General features: G+C 54.4%; 1 pseudogene; it reads left to right on the plus strand.

Moving 5' to 3' along the window:
• Positions 1-2,786, plus strand: part of LOC121102431 — a 3,189-nt pseudogene extending 403 nt beyond the window's left edge.
• Positions 2,787-9,668: the final 6,882 nt, after the last annotated feature.

The raw sequence follows: 9,668 nt of genomic DNA on the forward strand, positions 1-9,668 counted from the left end.
TGTACACCAGAAAGGGTCCTCGTTGGTGGACTGGGCTGGGGCCTCTGGAGCAGGGTGGCTAGAGGTCAGACAGCAGAAAGGACTGGCCAAGCTCAGGCTGAGTCGTGGGGACAAAAGTGTCCTGGCTGGTCTCCCGGGCAGAGGAGGGGTTAGTGAGAGTCTCTGATTGTCCCTCCCTTTTGCAGCTTCCAGGCACCCTCTCTTACTTCCTCCCCCCCACCCCCACCCCCATGACTTCCCTGGCCACCACCCGGCCTTCTATCCCTGCTGCGCCCCTGAGCCGGACGCATCCTGGGGGGGCAGGAAGTTCTCGTGTAGCCCGGCAGCGAAACTGTTTATTTTTAGAGAAAATTGTTTCCATAAAGAGGAAAGGCTTTGCTCTCACTGCCTCCCCAACTTTCCCTACCCCCTCACTCTAGCTGGCCTGACCCACTCTGCTTTGGGGTCCCCTACCCTGAGCTCCATCTCTCCTTGTGCCCCTGTGTCTCTGTGTTCTAGGATCCTTGCAGGAAGACTGTCCCCCACTTAGTGCCCCAGCCCCTGCCCACCTCAGCCCCATCTGTCCCTGTAGCCAGCTTCTGGCCTGGGCTGAGAGGAGGGGTGCAGGAAGGGTGGGGCCTGTCGGCTTAGGGCCCCCGGCCCAGGGCCTTGAGGCGGGGCTGTGGGAACAGCTGGAGCCTGTCCAGGGCTGGACAGATGTGCAGGCGGGCCGTGAGGTTTGGTTTCTTTGTTCCAGGCCGAGGGGCCCCCCCACCCCTTTCCACAAGCCAGGCCGGGTGTGTTCCTATGAGAGGTCCCAGACTCGGGGAAGAGGTGGGGGATGGGAGGGGCAGTTGTGGGGGAGGGGTGCCCATCCCCCACTCCCGCAGACTTCTCCTGACTGCAGGCTCCAATATCCCTCTCCCTAGGTACGCCTCAGCCTGTGCTGCAGGTGATCTGAGTCAGAGACCCCTCCCCCTGTGACTCTTGAGGAGCGTCTGCAGACCAGAGGATGGCCCAAGTCCTGCACGTGCCAGCCCCTTCCCAGGTCAGCGGTCTCAGGAAGAAAGGGCCCTGTTTGGGGTCTGGGAGAAAGAACTGGCCCTGCCTCGGGCGGGCCCGCAGGGTGGCAGTGTTGAGGGTAGAATACAGCCCTGCCCTGAGGGCCTGAATGAGGACGTTTTTGGCTCTGCCCTGGAGGGTCTGATGGGGAGACAGTCTTTCAGGGAAGGGGTCTGGTCTGAGTAGAGATACAGGTCCCTGTCCTGGGGTGTTGAGGGAGTAGGCACAGGCCTGCCCTGAGGGTTTCTGAGGGGTGACAGGGCCTTGCCCGAGACTGGAGTCACAGTGGAGCACCCAGTGGGCTCCCGTCCCTTGGGCAAATAAACCCTGACTCTCCCACGGACGGGTCTTCACCCTGAGGAGGGGACAGCCAGAGGCCCTGGTCTTTCTTCACGCCCCAGGGACCCCGGTCCAGCCTCCCCACCCGCCTTCCCTGCCAGGAGCCTGACCCACCATACTCCGTGGAGACGCCCTACGGCTACCGCCTCGACCTGGACTTTCTCAGTAGCGTGGATGACATCGAAAAAGGCCACACTCCGGCGTCCGGCCGTGCAGCGCCGGCGCGCGCTCGGCTCACTGCCCCGCGGTCCTGGCTCCTGGTGGACATCCACCGAGTCCCTGTGCTCTAATGCCAGTGGGGACAGCCGCCACTCGGCCTATTCCTACTGTGGCCGTGGCTTCTACCCACAGTATGGTGCCCTGGGGCCGAGCGCGCTTCACCCACGCGTGGAGCGCACCCTGCTGGATGCCCGTCTGCCGTCTGGAGGACCAGGCGGCTGCGCCCCTGGCGGGCTCCCTGACCCCCAGCGCAGCAGGCTCCACGCAGCTCGCGTGGGCGTGGGGCTGCCACCCCGACGCCACGGGGCTCGGGACTGTCCACACCTGTGCCTCCCAGTGCCGGGCACCTGGCCCATGGGAACAGATGGCAGGTGCCCTGCGGAAGCCTGCGGCAGCTGGAAGAGCAGGTGAAGCTGATCCCCGTGCTCCAGGTGAAGCTCTCGGTGCTCCGGAGGAGAAACGGCAGCTCACAGTACAGCTCAAGAGCCAGAAATTCCTGGGCCATCCCAAGCCCGGGGCCGCAGAGCTCTGCCTGGACCTCCCAGAGTCCCCGAGGACGCAGTGACACTTGAGACCCGAGCGTGGGCACCTGGGTCCGGGAGCGGGACTTGGGTGTGCCCGATGGGGAGGCAGCCCTGCCGCTAAGGTCGCTGTGCTGAGACCCAGCTCAAGAAGCGCTCCAGGAGCTGCAGGCAGCTCAGGCCCGCAGGCTGACCCCCAGCCCCAGGCCCGGCCACCACCAGACAGCCCCATCCGCGTGGACACTGTCCGGGTGGTAGAGGCCCTCGAGGTGGAGGTGGTGGCCAGCAGCGCCGGCCCCTGCACAGCGGGCCCAGAGTCTGGAGCCCTATGGGGCAGGGCTGCGGTCCCCTGGCGCGCGTCTGAGGGGTTGAGAGCCCGCTGGTGTTCCGTAGCCATGAGGTGGTAGAGACCGTGTTCCCAGCATCCACTGCGCCCACTGGCAACGCGTCCACCTGGTGAAGAAGATCAGCATCACGGAACGTGCGATGGGACAGCAGGTGAGCCATAGTGGACGGGGGAGGATGGTGGGAGGTCCTCTTTGTTCCTATGAATGCCAGGGCTCAGCCCCAGCCCTGGCCTTCCATGAAGCAACCACTCTGGCTCTCAAAGCCACTATCTCTTTACCTGCAAAAGGGGACAGTTGTGCCACCGATTCTGTGCTGTAGGGAGGCATGCAGAAAAATTAGGTATCTGATTAAGTGTGCGTCTTCATGACTAATATGTTGTAAGTATCCAGAAAACAAGAGGTATTTGAGGAGGGTCCCTAAGACTGTTGGTTTTTGGGGCCAAAAAACCCACCACTTTATTCAGTAAATGGCAGAAACCGATTTCAGACCAGTCTAGACAATGAAAAGGAAATGTGTTGTTCATGTAACTAGTGACAGCTTCAGGTATAGCTAGATCTAGGTGCTCCAATATCAAGGATCTCTAACTCTTCATCTATGCACGTTGGGTCTTAGGTGGTGAAAGTGGTCCCACCTCTCAGGCATCTGTCTTTCCATCTCAGTGGAAAGGGAGCCTCCCAGTCCAAATAGTGCTAATAAAAATCCCAGGGGTGTCCCTCATCGGCTGGTGGCAGTCATATGCCCATCCCTGAGCCAATCATTGTCCCTCACTGCCCAACCCCAGATCCTGGGAGTAGAGGAGCCCCACCCAAGTCCTGTGGCCTTTGAGGGAACAAAGGGATGTCCCCCTGGAGGAAGTGCTGAGTCTTCATGCCAGGAAAGAGGATGTGGGATCTGCAAAATGACAGCTGCCCCACCACTGCCACCCTTAGGCTCCTGGGAGAAGCTGTGGGAATGATTCATAATAATGACAGCTGTTCTTTATCAAGTGCTAGCCTGCTGCCGGTGCTATGCTAAGGGTTTCGCTCATGGAAGGCTAAAGAGTAAGGCTTTATAGTCAAGCCACCTGGGTTCACGACTTCTCGATGTAGCCCTAGGTGAAGGACTTCACCCGCTGGGCCTCAGCTTCCCGATCTGTAAAGTGGCATAGCGACAGCGCCTCTAGGACTCTTGTGAATTAATGCGCACAGTGAACCCACAGTCCCTGCTCTTGTTGCTGCTTCTGTTGATCATTTTCAGGCCAGTTCTGCTTATAACAGGGGAAACTGAGGCTCAGGGAAAAGCTGTGCTTGCCCCAGGTCACACAGCCAGGAAGTGGCTGAGCCAGGATCTAGACCAAGGTCAGCCTGAACCCACAGAGGGCTCAAGGTGCAGCTCAGGTCCTCATCCCAGTCTCGAATGTCAGAGCCCCATGGAGGGACCGAGGGCACAAGCTGGAGGGTGGGGACCCAGCTGTGTTTTCTTGCTTTTTCCATGTTGTTCCTGGCCAGCTCAGGACACCACTGCTCTGTTCTGTGTCCATCGCACACCCGGCCCTTTGACTCTGGCCCCCAGCCAAGGGCCCTGCCCGGCTCAGCCTTGGGATTTCCGAGGCGGACTTCATTCCAGACATGCCACCTAGGGCAGCCATGGGGCTGCCTGCCTGCAGGACACATAGTGATGTTCCCACTCTGTGCAGGCTGCTGCCCCAAAAGTTCTTCCTTGTGTCTCACTTAACTCCTTCTGCTGCAGCCAGCCCCAGTCTCTGCTTTGCTTGGGCAGAACTGGAGTGTGCCACTTCATTTCAGTGTCTCTCATTCAGCAGACTTTTATCGAATGTTTGCTATGTGCCAGACTCTTCTGGGCACTGGGGACGCAGCAGTGAACAAGCTAGAGGAGCCCGTGCCATAAACAAGTGAAGCCGCATAATAAGTGAAGAAATACCATCTCAGAGAATACAGATAAAGCAGGGGTAGATAACACAGGGGCACGGAGCAGGCAGCAATTGGATGGGGTGGTGGTCTGGGTTCCAGTTCTGATTTCCCTTGCCCTGTGCTGTGCCCTTGAGCCGGTTACTTGACCTCTGTGTGCCTCACTTCAAATCGGGGTCCTGACAGCCCAGGGTCACCAGATCAGGTGTGAGGTTTCATGCGTCAGTTTCTATCAAGCATTCCGTGTGGCATCAGGCTGTTGGCCCTTTAAACCAAGATGTGAAAGAGAAGAGGCAGCCAAGTGGCCCAGAGGTGGGAAGAAGACTGTTCACAGCAGGGACAAAGGTCCTGAAGTGAGGAAGGCCTGGAGCACCTCAGGGTGCAGAACCAGCTGGAATAGTTGAGGCTGAGAAGCGAGGTCCAGAGGTACCAGAGCATCAGAGGGGGTCCTGCGGGGCTTATAGACTGGGAGGAGCACTATGAAAAATGAAACAACATAACACGTGTTTGGACCATGTGTTTAGGTCGGCCCGCTTGATGGGTAGGTCGGGAGTACTCCCTGGAGGAGGAGGCAAGGAGGATTTCTCTGACATCTACAATTCCCTCCCTGCGGCAGAAGGCGCGGGAGGGTGAGAGCAGCCCTCACCTCAGGCTGACCAGGGTGGGTAGGGCCGGTGGCAGAGGCCTGGAGACCTCACCAGTCCCATCCCCACATTCCAAAGGCACCGGGGAGATCACGGGGAGAAGGGCAGCTGGGCAGTGTGTATCTGTGGGGGCTCAAGGCTTTGAAATTTCCTTTGCTTCCATTCGACACATATTCCTATGACAGCAATTCATATTCTTTGTGGAAAGTTTGGGAAGTAACAGAAAAATCTGGAACAAAGCAAAACCCCCATAAACCCACCACCGCCCAGAGCAGCTGTTGTCAGCACTTCTTCTTTCCTTCCGAAATTTTTAATGCAGAAAATAATATGTATTTTTCAAGCCTGGCAACAGGGAACGTGCTGGTGGACGTGCTGCTCTTGCGTTATTTGGCTTTTTTAAAAGCAGTTAGGCAGCCTTACTAAGGCCGGGCCATTTAGCGCTCTTTTTTTTTTTTTTAACCCATTTACCTCTTCCCAAGCCACCGGATCGTGGGTGGTGTTTTCATCCCCATTTTACAGATGAGGAAACGGAGGCCCAGGGTGGTTGCCCACCGTTCATGAAGCCAGGGTTCAAACCCGCCTTTGGTGTGTTGGATTTAACCTGATCCCGAGGCGTTTCTTCTCATCATTAAAAATTCCTGGGATGCAGAATTTCGGAGGAGCCACGTCATCTTTGCGGTCCTCCGTGCCACGCAGATGTCCTTCTGCGAAACCCCTCACGTCTTCTGTTTTCTCAGCAAGGTTTCTGGAAAACCATTTTTTTATAAGGTTTTATTTATTTGAGAGAGCGAGAGAGCGATAGAGCGAGCTACAAGCAGGGGAGGGGCAGAGGGAGAGGGAGAAGATCCCAGGACCCCTGGGATCTGCAGCGTGAGTCAAAGGCAGGCGTTTCATCGAGACTGAGCCCCCAGGCGCGCCTAGAAGACCAGTGTTGAGGCCATGGACGTCTGTTGCCACTTGCTTTATTCCCCTATGGCCTCACTCCTCCCTTCCCACACTGGGTGGTGAGTGGTTTACATTTTTAAAAATTTCTCTTGGCCCGAAGGAGGCCAAACCGAGTTTATCTAGACTGTTCAGCTCCCGGCGCCCAGCTCCCTCGGGCTGTGCACGCCAGCTCTCTCTCGTTTTGATTCTTTCTCGCCCTTCACCTTCCGCCCTCAGTGCTGAGGGTCAGTAGATACTTTCAGCTGTATAGATGATCTTTGTTGCGATGGCTCAATTCTGCTTGGTTCTTTTTTTTTTTCTTTAAGCTTTATTGCCGTGAGCTTAATATGCAAAAATTTTTTGCATATTTAATGTGTGCATTTCGATGAGTTTAGTGCCTCAATTCTGCCTGTGTAGCATGTCAGCGTGGACAGTATATAACGAAGAAGCGTGGCTGTGTGCAATTCAATTTCATGTAATTTTCACATGTCCCAGATAGCATTCTTCTTTTGTTTTCCAACCATCAAAAATGCAAAAATCGTGCCCACGGTCCGTAGTTAGCCAACCCCTGCTCTATGCCATGCGCACTCTACCCCGCCCAGCCCATGTAATATCATTCCTTGCAATCCACCTTCCAAAAGCTTATTTAGACATTTTAGTGTCCTTGAAAATATGCTGTGTGCATGCTTGATTTCCTAAAAATGGTATTGTGATTTCCGAAGAAAAAGTCTTGCTGTTTCTTCTTCTTTTTTTTTTTTCTCTCTCTGCACAGTCTTTTTGAACTCTCCATCCTGATGCTTGTACATTGGGCTTGTCCCTTGTAACGACTCAGGCAGCTTCTGCCCTAGGGCGTGCTCCACTTTTCTTATCCGTGCCCCTCGGTGGGCACCTGGGTGACTTCCAGCTCCTGGCTGCCGCGAGCAGTGACAGCGCTGTCTTCGTGCGATGCCTCCCTGAATCACAGGGAATTCATCACTTCACTCACGCATTTGTCTGATCCTTTCTGGAGAGCTCTCCCTGTCCACAGTCCCACCAGCCATGCTTAGATCCGAGGTGCCCATTTTCCCCCATACCCACCGGCATGAAGTTTTCTCATGTTTTGCCCATCGACACTGGGCCGTAGTGGTATCTCCTTGTTTTACCATTTCTTTGATTTTTGGATGAGATTGGGCATCACCATACATGTTTAATAAGATTCCTCTGTGAATCACTTATTTGTAGCCTTTGTCCATTTTTCCTTGGGCAATTTTTGAGAAGTTCTGGCATATTCCAGAATCGAGGGTTGTAACTACAGCCTTTGGGCCAAATCCAGCCCACTGCCTGTTTTTATAGGCTATTCGCAAGCTAAGAATTGTTTTTATGTTTTTAAATGCTTGAACAATATGAAAAGAAGAACAACATTTTTGTGACATGAGCAAAATTATATGAAATTGAAATTTATCATGATGCAGCCTCGCCCACTAATTTGCATATTGTCAACGCTGCTTTTGCAACTGACACACTTATGACTCACATTAACTGAGAATAGTTATTGTCTGGCCCCTTACAGAAAAAGTCTATTGAGTCTTGTTCTAGAAGATAATCCTTGGTCATTTTTGGCATTGCGAATATCTTCCCATAGTGTGTATTTTTCTATCATTTAACTTTTGTCTACGAGGGTTGTTTTTGTTTTTTTAATCAAATAGAAATCTTCATGTCGGATACAGTTAAACCCATCATATTTTTTCTTTTTTTGTTAATTTTTAATTTTTTTCAGGTTTTATTGAGATATATTTGGTATGTAGCATTGTACCCATTCAAGATATACAAATAACAATTTGATATTTGTATATATTGCAAAATGATGACCGCAGTAAGTTGAGTTAACGCTCTGTCAGCTCACAGAGTTACAAACTTTTTCTTGTGATGAGAACGTTTAAGATCTACTCTCTTAGCAACTTACAATGTACAATACAGCATTTTTAGCTATAGTCCCCATGCTGGACAGGACATCCCCAGGATTTATTTATCTCATAACTGGAAATTCCTACCTCTTGACCCCCTTCTCCCATTTCCTCACCCCTGCCTCTGGAAACCACCGATCTGTTCTCTGCATCCAGGAGTTTGTTTTTCCAATTCTGCATGAAAATGAGATCATCTCATATTTTTCATATGTACTTTTGAGGTTCGTTTGTTTGTTTTAGAGAGAGTGGGGAATAGGGAGAGGGATAAAGAGAATTTTAAGCAGGCTCCACACGGGGAGGACCCGATGCTGGGCTTGGTCTCGCGACCCTGAGATCATGTCCTGAGCCAGAAATTAAGAGTCAGACACTTAACTGACTGAGCCACCAGGTGCCCCATCTTTGAGGAATTTTTAAAGATCTTTCCCCTTCCTGAGGCCCCGACTATTCTGTTACATTTTTCCCTATAGCTTTATAGCTTCTGGAAGCTACTTCCGGCAGTCTTCAAGTTTTTGTGGTTAAGGTGTGAGGTAGGGATCAAGTTTGGATTTTCTTGGAGTCGAACAGAAAGCTGCTTTTCCCAGCATCACACCCCAGAGACCACCTTCCCACTCAATTTGTGGAAACTCTTTGTCCCCCCACCCCCATGACTTCCCTGGCCACCACCCGGCCTTCTATCCCTGCTGCGCCCCTGAGCCGGACGCATCCTGGGGGGGCAGGAAGTTCTCGTGTAGCCCGGCAGCGAAACTGTTTATTTTTAGAGAAAATTGTTTCCATAAAGAGGAAAGGCTTTGCTCCTCACTGCCTCCCCCCAACTTTCCCTACCCCCCTCACTCTAGCTGGCCTGACCCCACTCTGCTTTGGGGTCCCCTACCCTGAGCTCCATCTCTCCTTGTGCCCCTGTGTCTCTGTGTTCTAGGATCCTTGCAGGAAGACTGTCCCCCACTTAGTGCCCCAGCCCCCTGCCCACCTCAGCCCCCATCTGTCCCTGTAGCCAGCTTCTGGCCTGGGCTGAGAGGAGGGGTGCAGGAAGGGTGGGGCCTGTCGGGCTTGGGGCCCCCCGGCCCAGGGCCTTGTGGAGGCGGGGCTGTGGGAACAGCTGGAGCCTGTCCAGGGGCTGGACAGATGTGCAGGCGGGCCGTGAGGTTTGGTTTCTTTGTTCCAGGCCGCGGGGGCCCTCCCCCCCCCACCCCTTTCCACAAGCCAGGCCGGGTGTGTTCCTATGAGAGGGTCCCAGACTCGGGGAAGAGGTGGGGGATGGGAGGGGGGCAGTTGTGGGGGAGGGGTGCCCACATCCCCCACTCCCGCAGACTTCTCCTGACTGCAGGCTCCAATATCCCCTCTCCCTAGGTACGCCTCAGCCTGTGCTGCAGGTGATCTGAGTCAGAGACCCCCCTCCCCCCTGTGACTCTTGAGGAGCGTCTGCAGACCAGAGGATGGCCCAAGTCCTGCACGTGCCAGCCCCCTTCCCAGGTCAGCGGTCTCAGGAAGAAAGGGCCCTGTTTGGGGTCTGGGAGAAAGAACTGGCCCTGCCTCGGGGCGGGCCCGCAGGGTGGGCAGTGTTGAGGGTAGAATACAGCCCTGCCCTGAGGGCCTGAATGAGGACGTTTTTGGCTCTGCCCTGGAGGGTCTGATGGGGGAGACAGTCTTTCAGGGAAGGGGTCTGGTCTGAGTAGAGATACAGGTCCCTGTCCTGGGGGTGTTGAGGGAGTAGGCACAGGCCTGCCCTGAGGGTTTCTGAGGGGGTGACAGGGCCTTGCCCCGAGACTGGAGTCACAGTGGAGC

Source organism: Ursus maritimus, unplaced genomic scaffold, assembly GCF_017311325.1.
Source record: "Ursus maritimus isolate PB19 unplaced genomic scaffold, ASM1731132v1 scaffold_14, whole genome shotgun sequence".
NCBI lineage: Eukaryota > Metazoa > Chordata > Mammalia > Carnivora > Ursidae > Ursus > Ursus maritimus.